This window comes from Lycium barbarum, chromosome 6, assembly GCF_019175385.1.
Source record: "Lycium barbarum isolate Lr01 chromosome 6, ASM1917538v2, whole genome shotgun sequence".
In the NCBI taxonomy this organism is placed as follows: Eukaryota; Viridiplantae; Streptophyta; class Magnoliopsida; order Solanales; family Solanaceae; genus Lycium; species Lycium barbarum.
In genome coordinates, this window is record NC_083342.1 from 30,567,130 (window position 1) to 30,579,335 (window position 12,206).

A 12,206-nucleotide genomic window follows, 5' to 3' on the forward strand; every position below is an offset into this window, starting at 1 on the left:
CTAACTCAAACTGTGACTGTTATACTTTCCTATTTACTTTCCCTTTCAATCTTTAACTGCAGGTCTCAATCATACCTGCAACATTCATACCATATCTGACATATACCTTTCTTACCGTTACTTATATTTACACTGTTTCCTTCAGCTCCTTCTGGTCACATCTTATAACTAAACTTATCATCAACATATATACATTCAATCCATTTTCTTACTATACTTACAATAACTTACCTTGATGATAACCGATTCGCCATTCTGTATATACAAATTTTGATAACGTAACCTCAATGAAATATCTTGCCTCTGTAACTCCCAGTATCATCATTTACCTCCTCTTGTCGACACCACTCCCTTGCTGAAATCAAAGGTTAGTATATAAGGGATATCATTTCCTATCTCTTGGCTCTATCGCACGATCCTAGATATGAAAGAAAAGTAACCATCCTAAATGCCCTGTAGCCTCCTGTTTATAAATGTGGCATGCAACACACAATAAACAAGACTCTACTAGACACGACTTTGCAGACAACCCCTAGGACGAACTGCTCACACCCCAATCTCATCAGGGCATGATGGGCACCCAGCTCTTACTTAGAGCTGAGCGAACCCTCTGGCATTCACATAATTCAACTGGACATAAAACAAATTCGACAATATAATGAAGTACTTTTCGTCAAACCATAGAAATTTGCGAACGATACTCAATTAATCAAAAACCGAGTAAGTCAAACTGACATATCGGCCTACATGGTCGCTTTACTCAACACATGACATCTCAACATACTAACCACAGGACACTGTCTGCAAGGTCTCTAAGAGTAAACACCTGAACCATATGAGTCGGGACAGGGCCCCGACATGCCCATACACACATATGATAACCATAATGACTCAGCATTGCTCCAGGAAGAAAAATGGAGTTTGCCAATCCCAGCTGATAGCAAATCATCCTAATTGAATACTTTTACATGCAAAATAATCTGGGACTGTGTGGCATGAACACAGCGCCCCCAGGCAAAGGGACGTCAATACGAACAATGTACAGAGTATGTAAGGCAGCAGTAATCATAAAGAATGAGACATAAGCCATAATGAATGTATGAGAAACCACCTGTACTATGAATAGCCCCGAAGGCAATGAATAAAAATGTAAATATATGCCATACCCGGCCCATTATGGGACTCGGTGAATAAAGTCATCATATATCATACCGGCCCATCATGGGACTCGGTTCCATAATCAGATCATATATATATACCGTACCCGACCCTCTAGTGAGGGACTCGGTGAACAATGCAGTGAAACTGTGCACGAATACATACCCGGCCCGGGACTCGGTGAATGATATATTAACGGCATGCACGCGCAGAATATCATGAGCAACCATATGCAAACTAAATCAACATTTGAGACTCAATAGAATAATTAGAATGGACTAACACTTAAGGATCAAAGACAACAGTCATGTCAAGTACCCCTCGAATGTCACTATGAATTATATCAATTAGGACTTCAGGAACCTTAGACACGTATCAGGACATAATGAAATAGCTTCTGGAAATCAAGAACATTAGCCATCCTAGTATCTCTAAGAATAGGAGCTTCTTTGGTTTATACGTTCGTTGTCTGTTTGTCTCATATAGACCATGCCAAAAGAAGAAAAGGGAATAGCCTTAACATACCTTGTCTCTTCTCAAGTTAACCATAACTTAGGTCTCGGGCTTCGCCAATCTACAAACAATACAAAATATGCCAATAATCAAATTAGGATACTCTTCCAAACCTATCCTTAATTACTTTGAAATCTAACGATATTCGGGTAGCATCTTCCTTAAAAACTTAATAATCTTCATGATTCCAATTTAGCCAAAATATCAATCACAATACCAATAAAAATGTCAAAAAATAAATATCCAATTAGAATTAAATCCATTCTTAGATCACCTCCAAAACAACCCAATATACATTCCTATACCGATGCTTGTATACACTTCTTTATTTTCGTATATACATAGTATAACAACATACAAAACATCAACAACTACAGCCAATCCCATGATATTCCAGCCCACGAAACAATTCATAACAACAACCAAACATTCCACATGATAACAACGACAATTTATCCGATTTCCCGCAATTAATTTCGTAGTTCCCGTCTCACAATTTAACTATGACCTGGACGAATTTAAATATATCTAGTAGAGGAGAATTCTTACCTCATATGCCAAGAAATAATCTTCTTCCACCTTACTTCACTTTGAAGAAATCCCGGATTCAACAACACGATAAGACGGAACAACGAGATCGAAGCGGTGAGCAAAACCCGAATATTGTTCTTGAGAAAAATAAAAATTATACTTGATCTCATAAGTTTTTTGATCACGTTGCTACATACACTGAGTGTCGTATTGTCGTTCTAGAAATATATGTGAAATATGTATGTATATCTATGTCCATACTTACTAATTGAGGAAAAGAGCCTAATATCACTTTTGTGATTACATATGGCACCATTTTGTTTATCCAACTTACACGTAATCTAAGGGTGCCACCAATTCATAACATAGACCTTAGTCATCCTTTTCTGCCCCACCATGTGACAAATGTCAATTCGCACTAATTGCTATTTAATTATCTTATTCCCAACATTGAACCAATTACATCTAGAATTAATTTCTTGATCTCAATTCACTTAAACAGTGATCACCTTTAACATACTCCATGTACCTATTACCATAATCATGCAATATAACACTAGTCCATAGCCTCATTTTCCATACATGAAATATTATTTGCAATCATCATCGTCACACTTTTTCATCTTAAATCATTTCAGGACATCATTCCTTGTAGACACCGAGTTCTTGATTTTCATGCTTGACTATGACCAAATCTTCCGAGCTCAAGTAAATTCCCTCATGTTGGACGGTTCAATTTCCTAGTCCAAAAATACGGGTTATTATAGCTTGGACTAAAAAGGAATAAGCCCATAAATATATACTATGCAACCAAGCTGGAGAAAACTGTACAGTAAAATATTGACCAAATCTAATCATACCACGACTATCTACAAGCCTCTACTGAAACATCTGTCATAAAGAAGTCAGGACCGGGCTACGACATACCCGTATATACACAAAATAATCTCATAACAAAACTCGACAGCAACTCCGGGAAAAGAGGAGTGCTCCAACGTCAGTTGAACTGCAACCTGCTGAGGTGGATGACTGTTACACCTAAACAAAAATCGCGTTATTGCATCGTGGGTAAACTAACATAAGCCCAGAAAGTTCATGGAACCCTTATAAGGTTAAGGAGGACTTCTAAAAAGTGCTAAAAAAGAGTCTAAAGGTTTCGGGATCAAGTGAAGCGAAAAATTAAGTCAGTTGAAAATTTGGGAAAACTTGGCAGAAGTTTGGAGAGAAATTTTTGGTCCAACTTGAGAGAGGTATATCTCCTAGAATATAAGGGGTTATGGAATGCATAACCTATGCAAATTTAAGTTCAGCGAATCTTCATTCCAATGCAACTCACAAATTGCAATTCTGAGACGTACGGGATAGAAGTACGGCCCGTTCTTTGAAGTATGTCCCGCACTCTTTGCCCATACTTCACCCAAATTTTCTAGAAAGTTAGATTTTAACCATCCCATGTACGGGCTGAAAGTAAAGCCCATTCTTTGAAGTGCTGCCTTCACCTTTTGGCCGTACTTTGCTCGAAAATTCCAAAAACTTTAAAGTCGGTGGACATTTTGTTTTGGCCTATAAGTAGGTTTTCCCACGACTTAGGCCTCAATTGTTCATCAAAATAAATTCCTAGTGATCTTCTAATCTCTCTCAAACATCCAAAAACACACATAAACATCTCAAATAAAATCAAGAAGAGATCAAGCCATAAAATCCCTAACTAATTCTTAGAAAGTGATTGTTCTTGGATCTACTTGGAGTTGTGGAGAATTTGGTCTTCAAACAAGTTGTTAAAGTTGAAGTTCTTCAAATATAAGGTATGTTCCTCATCTTGTTTCTTATGTTGAGTTGATTTGAGGGTTTAGAAAGCCATAAAAAGGAAGAGAATCATGGTAGAAAGGTTATAACATGTTATGTTGAAGCTATTGGCCATGGATTGAATTTTTAAGGAAGTTTTTGATGAATTTGGGTCTAGTTTGAATATAATCTATTGGCTATGCTATTATGGATGTTGTTAATGATATTTGGTAGTTGTTTTGGATTTTGATGGAAGTAGGTGATACAAGGGAAATGCTGCCCATATTTCGTTAGCTTATCTAATAGTTTAGTTTGATCTTATAAGCATTTCAACGACTTAATCTTAGTATGAATCCTTTTGAATGTAGATTTACGAGCTCGGGAAAATAGGCTTTAGGTAGTTAAGGAGATGACATGGTATGTTAAGGTTGTCCCTTTCTTTCTTAAGGCGTGATCCCATTGTTGTGAACTTACACATGATATCCATAATATCCCTATTCCTAAAAATACTAGAATCTCATGGCTCTTGAGGTCCTTGTGATATTATTGACATTTGTCTCATGATTATTGATCTTTATCATAAGGTTAATGATTTTATTCGTTGATGTTTATCTCATCTTATGGTTATTGTTCCTTCAAGGTGCGATATTATTGTGATAGTTCCATAATGATAATTGGAGGTTTACCTACCTTACGTCACTTTTATAGAGTTATAGCTTTCATTTGGGATCTCACGCATGCTTTATATATATGTATGTATTTTCTCACAGCGAGCCACACTATAGTCGGTCGGGTACCGCACCTATTGTGCACACCACTGCAGTTGGGTACGGATAACACTGAGTCTATCATGGCTGGGTACAGATGATACCTAGCCTACCTGGTCAGGTACGGTATTATATATGTGCATGTATGGAAATGTTTTTTTAAGAAAGCATGCATGGTATCCGCCTTAAGAGGCATTCGGATGTACAAGTTATCTTACTTGTCTTTCGCTACTTTCATATCTATGTTGTGCTGTTTTCCAAGCCATGCATACTCATTACTTTATTCATACTAACATCCTTCTATTTATGGACGTTGCGTTCATGCTCGCAGATTGACGGATCAGACCCGTATGCTGCCTTCTTAGCTACTCTACAAGAGCACTCCACTTGTTTCAGAGTTACAGATTAGAGTGGTATGATTCTTTTGTGTATATATATGGGCATTGAGAGGTCCTATCCCGTCCTTATTATGTTATGCACTCTATGTAGAGGCTCGTAGACATATATGCACGGTTAGTTGTTCTGTGACCTTTTCGGTCAATATTCTATTGTATCATTATTTTGGATAGCCTTGTCCGCTTGAGTACTTGAGATCAGTTGATGCAGTATGTATATATATAGCTTTTGGGCTTGTGTCTCCAACAGATTATGATATTTATGAGCTAACTGTACGGCCCACTCAAACATGACTAAGAGATGCACGTTTTGGGGTCTTGACAGGTTAGCTCCGGGTGCCAGTCATGGCCTCCGGTTGGGTCATGAAAAAAGTGGTATCAAAGCGGTTCATCCTAGGGTTTGTCTACAAGCCGTGTCTAGTAGATTCTTATTTATGGGTGTGAAAGGCGCCACACTTTTAAACAGGGGGCTGCAGGGCATTTAGGAATGATTGACCTTTCTTTCTCATCTTAGATTGTGCGATAGAGCCATGTTATAAGGATTCATTTTTTCCAGACCGTGTGTTATGATTTCAGTGATGCATATGAAGAGCAAAGCTTCAGCGGCCTAGAAGGGCAAGTTGGTGGCTGGTAGGAGAACCGGACGGGTACCGCCGATAAAGACAGAGGAGGGGGAGTCCCAGAATGAGATTTCATCTCGGTCCTCCCATACTCCGCCTGCATCATAGGAGCATAGAGGAGCTCCAAATCCAACAACCCATGTTCCTCCATCGGACGCCTCAGGTCAGGAAATGAGCAAGGCTATTCAGTTGTTGACCCAATTAGTATCCGCTCAGGCCCACCAACAGGGTACGGGTCATGGTGATAGGGTTGTTAGTGCCAGAGTGCAAGATTTTATTAATTTAGAGCTTTTAGAATTCTTTGGTTCAAAGCCAAATGAGGACCTGCAGAACTTTATAGATGGGATGCTGAGGACGTTGTGGGTGATGCATGCTTCAGATACTGAGTCGGTAGAGTTGGCTTCTTACTGATTACGAGATATAGTTATTCATTGGTATGATACTTGGGTGTTGTCCAAAGGGGTTAATTCACCTCCACCCGTGTGGATGTAGTTCGTAGATGCCTTTTTTTGACATTATTTGCCTCTAGAGTTTCGATGGGCCATAGCTGATAGGTTCCTGAACCTTAGACAAGGGAACATGAGTGTTTGAGAGTATAGCCTTCATTTTAATTCATTGGCTGGGTATTCTCTAGATATGGTTGCCGATATGAGAGATCGTGTCTACCGATTTGTGAGTGGTTGGGACCAAATTTGATTGATGATTCCTTGACGGCCTCACTTCAGCCAGGCATGGATATTTCTCGTATACAGGCACACGCTCAGAATCTTGAGGAGCGTCAGTAGCAATGGAAGGTCGAGCACGAGCATGATAGGGGTTAGAGTAAGAGAGCGAGATCTTCCGATTTTGTTAGTGAGCCGCGAGGTGGCTAGAGACCACAGTTTTCTAGAAATTTAGGCTATTCAGCAGCTAATGCACCTCCGCGATTGAAGGTTAGAGATTTGATTGACATATTTATTCAGGACTAGGTCAGAGTTCCAGAGCCCCAGGTTCTCAGTATAGAGGTGATTCAGGACAGGTGAGACCACCTTTACCATGATGTACTCAGTGTGGTAAATCCCATACTAGACTATGTCACCTGGGTTCAGATGCTTACTCTGCTTGTAGCCAACAAGGCCATATTATGCGTGAGTGTCCATCAAGAGGTGGTAGAGTAATAGTTCAACCCACAGGATCGGCAGCTAGATCGTCATCATCTGTATGCCCTCCGGGGCAAAGCTCTCGGATGTCAGCAGGCCATGGTAGAGGTAGACGGGGAGTGTCCAGCTCAAGCTATCCTCAGAACAGCATTTATGCACTGGCAGTTCGACAGGATCTTGAGTCTTCCCCTGATGTGGTTACAGGTATACTATCTGTATCTTCTCAGGATGTTTATGCATTGATAGATCCAGGCTCTACATTTTCGTATGTTACTCCTTTCATTCCTAGTCGGTTTGGGGTGAAACCCGAGTTGATCAAACCCTTTGAGGTGTCTACACCCGTTGGTGATACAGTGATAGCTAGACAGGTATATAAAAATTGTGTGGTTATAGTTTGCAATCGACGTACGATGGCAAATTTGATTGAAATAGATATAGTAGACTTTGATGTAATTATAGGTATGGATTTGTTGGCCTCTTGTTATGCTAATGTTGATGGTAGAACAAAGATGGTTCGATTTCAGTTTCCAGGAGAGCCAGTTCTAGAGTGGAAGTATAATACAACATCACCGAAAGGTAGATTTATTTCCTATCTCAAGTCAAGGAATACGATTGCTAAGGGTCGTATTTATCATTTAGTTCGGGTCTAGGATATAGAAGTGAAGCCGCCAACGCTTCAATCAATTCCAATAGTTAATGAATTTTCGAATGTATTCCCGGACGAGCTTCCTAATCTTCCACCAAAGAAGGATATTGATTTTTCCATTGATGTATTACCGAATACTAAACCAACATCTATTCCCCCTTATAGAATGACACCTGCTGAATTGAGGGAGCTGAAGGAGCAACTGAAGGATTTGCTCGAGAAAGGCTTTATCAGGCCTAGTTCGTCTCCATAGGGAGCACCTGTGTTGTTTGTGAGAAAGAAAGATGGTTCGTTACGGATGTGTATTAACTACAAGCAACTGAATAAGGTTACAATAAAGAACAAATATCCACTTTCGAATGTTGATGATTTATTTGATCAGTTGCAGGGTGCTAAATGGTTCTGGAAGATAGATTTGAGATCAGGATATCACAAGGTTAGAGTTAGGGAGAAAGACATTCTGAAGACAGATTTCCAAACCAGATATGGTCATTTCGAGTTTCGTGTGATATTGTTTGCGTTGACGAATAACCGACAATATTTATGAATTTGATGAATAGCGTGTCCAGGCCTTTCCTAGATCTGTTCGTGATTGTGTTTATCGATGATATTCTGGTATACTCTCAATTATAGGCAGAGCATGCAGACAGTTTACATGCAGTGTTACACCTCGGAAATTTCCCCGTGAGCGTGCAGTGAAAAGTTGCAGAATTTTCACTTCGGCCCAGTGGTCGTAAAGAGGAAGACGGCCCGTAAAGTAGTTTACGGACTGTAAACTGCTATCGTCCTCTAACCTTCCCAGATTTCAACTTTCTGTCAAATGTTGAAATGGTAAAATACGACTCAGTTTACGGACCGTAAATTGAAATATGGCCCGTAAACTGTGATCGTAAACCACCATCATCCCAGCAGACCATTCTGTTTCTGATATGCTTAAATACGGCCATGAAGGATGGACCGTAAACCACTATACGGCCCGTAAACTGGGTTTACGGCAACTATACACCCCGAATACTGTTCACAAAAATTAGATTTGTAAGTTAAGTATAAGGGACCCCAAGCTCGTTTTATTTCATTTATCATCTATCCAATTCAAGAACTCTCTAGAACACTTCAAAGCACTTCATCCACAATAATTCAAGAGAATCAAAGGAAAACCAAGATCGACAACACATAATCCATGAATCAAAGTGCGTGAAACTCAAGAAAAGTTCATCTTCCTCAAGAAATCCAAAGGAGGTGAGCTAGGGCTTTGGTGCTAAGAAGCAAATGGGTCTTTCAAGAGTGAATAGTGTCAGGAGTGAGTGGTAGTTGAATTGAATCATGAATGTTAGTGTGTTGTGAGTATGAATATGTTATAAATGACATGTAGACCATGAGATAAGTGTGATACATGGGAAAATACGATAGCGAACCCAAAACCATAAATGTGGGGAAAAATGAAGAGAAATGGTGGATCATGGCCATTGTATATGAATGATAATTGTGATTTGCTATATTATGATTGTTATTGTGGGTGATTTGGAGTTGATATGGAATACGGGAAAAGTAGTATAAACAAAGGAAGTGCTGCCCAATTTTCTCTAAAAATAGTAGTGCGTTCTTATAGTTGGTTAACTAACGATCGTACGAATCCTCTTTTTGAAGGTAGAGGCGTGACATTGAAGGAGAATAAGAAAACGCTAAATTGCTTAAACAACAAAGGTATGTGAGGCTTAACTCTTCTTTCAAAGGCATGAATCCTTCCATAAGATGAAGCTTAAGAGTCCTTTTATATGTTAAATCCCCTATGAGCATGATAGTGATGACAATGAGCTAGAGTCTAGAGACTCAAGAAATTGTGGCATGATGTTTCTACAATGCTAATGATGTTATTATTGTTAACACTCGCCTTACATTTTATTCCCTTCAAGGCGAGGCATGATACTCATAAATGTCCATAAAACAATCGGGCGTTCACGACCTTACGTCACCCCGATATAGTATGGTTGTCTTAAAGCCTAATGAATGCTCTTAATGTTAATGTATGTTATGACAATAAGATGATGAATAATGTTAACTTTTAATATAACTATGGGGTACATGGAACACTAAGAAACGATAACATGATGCTAAGGCTTGAGATGTATAATAAGGACGTGTCATGATTGATGCTGTGATGATAAGATTCCACCGCGCCTATATGGCCGGGCATGTCACCGCTAACGCGGGCTGCGTATGATTCCACCGCGCCTATATGGCCAGCCATGTCACCGCTAATGCGGGCTGCTACGCTTACACCGAACCGAGAGGGCTGGGCATGATCACCACTAGTGAGCAGCATATGAGGGTTACTCGGACGCGAGTATCGATTCAGATTATGATGTGACGATGTATATGATGACGTAGGTGATGATGTATGGGATGTGATAACATGTGTGCTACGATTATGTAAAATGTGAAATATGATAGTAATACGATTGCCTATGACCTTGGTGTAGGTTACATCTTTGTCCCATGACTTATGATCTTTCTATTATGTTTTTTTATTTCATTCCTGCCTTACATACTCAGTACAATATTCGTACTGACGTCCTTTTTCTTTGGACGTTGTGTTCATGCCCACAGGTAGACAGGGAGGAGATCTTGCTCCGGATTCTTAGAGGCTGCTAGCTGACTGAAAGCCCTCCATTGTCCCGGAGGTGCCTATGATGATTCTTTTGTGTACAGTTGTAGATGTCATCTCTTTGAGTCTTGTAGATACTCGACGTGGGTCGTGTGGTTTTATGGCATGGTCATTATGTATATATATATATGTGTATAGTATTTTGCTAGCCTAAAGGCTCGTATGTATAAAAGCATTTTTTTTCTAAATGAAAATGGATTTTATTATAAATTGAGCATGAATCAGATAAATGATTGCTAAATAAGCTTAAGAAGTGATGGCACGAGCGGTGCTCGGTGATTAGCCTCGACTACCCGTCACGGCCCCTAACCGGGTCGTGACAAAAGTGGTATCAGAGTAATTCGGTCCTTGGAAGTGTCTACGAGTCGTGTCTAGTAGAGTCTTGTTTATGGTGTGTAGCGCGCCACATCAATAAATAAGGGGCTACGGGGCATTTAGGAAAATGACCATTTTTCTTCTATGAGATCGTGCGAAAGAGCCGTGTATAAGATGTTATCCTCTCTAGTAGTGTGTTATGATTTCAGAATGCCGCCAAAGGGAAAAGCTACAGCCGCTCGGAAGGGAAAGCCTACAACAAAGAGGCGGGTAGAAAGAGAGCCTCCGATGAATATAGAGGAAGGCGAATCGCACAACGAGGCCTTGTCGAATACTTCTTCTACCCCGCCTCATGTGGAAGAACAAGGAGTAGCCCTAACTCCAATTCCTCCGCCAGCCGCTACGGGTCAACAAATGACCGAGGCCATTCAGTTATTGACCCAATTGGTTGCCACACAAGCACAACGACAAAATGTGGGTTCAAGTGACCAGGCAGCAAGTACAAATGCCCGTGATTTTATGAGTCTAAATCCCCCGAAATTCTTTGGGTCAAAGCCGGAGGAAGACCCACAAGGTTTTATGGATGAAATATTAAGGACGTTGATGATTGTCCATGCCTCCGAAACTGAATCCGTGGAGTTGGAATCCTATAGACTCCGGGATGTAGCGGTGTTATGGTACAACAATTGGGTGTTATCAAGAGGGGAGAATGTGCCTCCTCCGATTTGGCAAGAGTTCGTAGATGCTTTCATTCGCCACTATTTTCCACCCGAGGTCCGCCGGGCTAGAGCGGATAGATTTCTGAACTTGAGACAGGGAAACATGAGTGCCCGGGAGTATAGCATGCAATTCAATTCTTTGGCTAGATATGCTCCGACTATTGTGGCCGACATGGGAGATCGGGTACATAGATTTGTGAGTGGTCTGGGACCGCATTTATTTAGAGATTGTCTGACAACTTCCTTGCAAGACGGGATGGACATTTCCCGGATACAGGCCCATGCCCAGAATTTAGAGGGGCGACAAGGACAACAAAGGGGCGATCACGACAGTGATAGAAGGCAAAACAAAAGGGCTAGATCTGAGGGCACAGGTGGTGATTATAGAAGGGGACCGAGGCAGGATTATTCCCGACATTCAGGCCAGTCAGCGACTAGTGCACCTCCCCGGTTCGCGAACAGGGGATTTGAACGCTCTTTTCCGTCGGGACAGGGTCAGAGCTCGAGAGCTCCGAGTTCTCAGTTTGGGGGTGATTACAGTCAGAGACGACCGCCAGTTCCACGATGTAGTCAGTGCCGCAAATTACATTCAGGGCCATGTCGTCAAGACACTGATGGTTGTTATGTTTGTGGGCAGACTGGATATTTGATGCGAGATTGTCCCTCGCGATATGGAAGAGGTGGGGTTCAGCCCACAGACTCAGCAACGGGTTCCTCATCAGCACGCCCCGCAAGGAAGACTTCTCAGATGACAACAGGCCGAGGCAGAGGCCGAGGGGCAGCATCTACTTCGGGTGCCACTCAGCCCCGTGTATATGCTTTAGCGGGACGACAGGACCTCGAGTCCTCTCCGGATGTAGTCACAGGTATATTGTCTATATTCTCCTGTGATGTGTATGCGTTGATAGATCCGAGTTCTATATTTTCTTATATTACTCCATACGTTGTTGGTT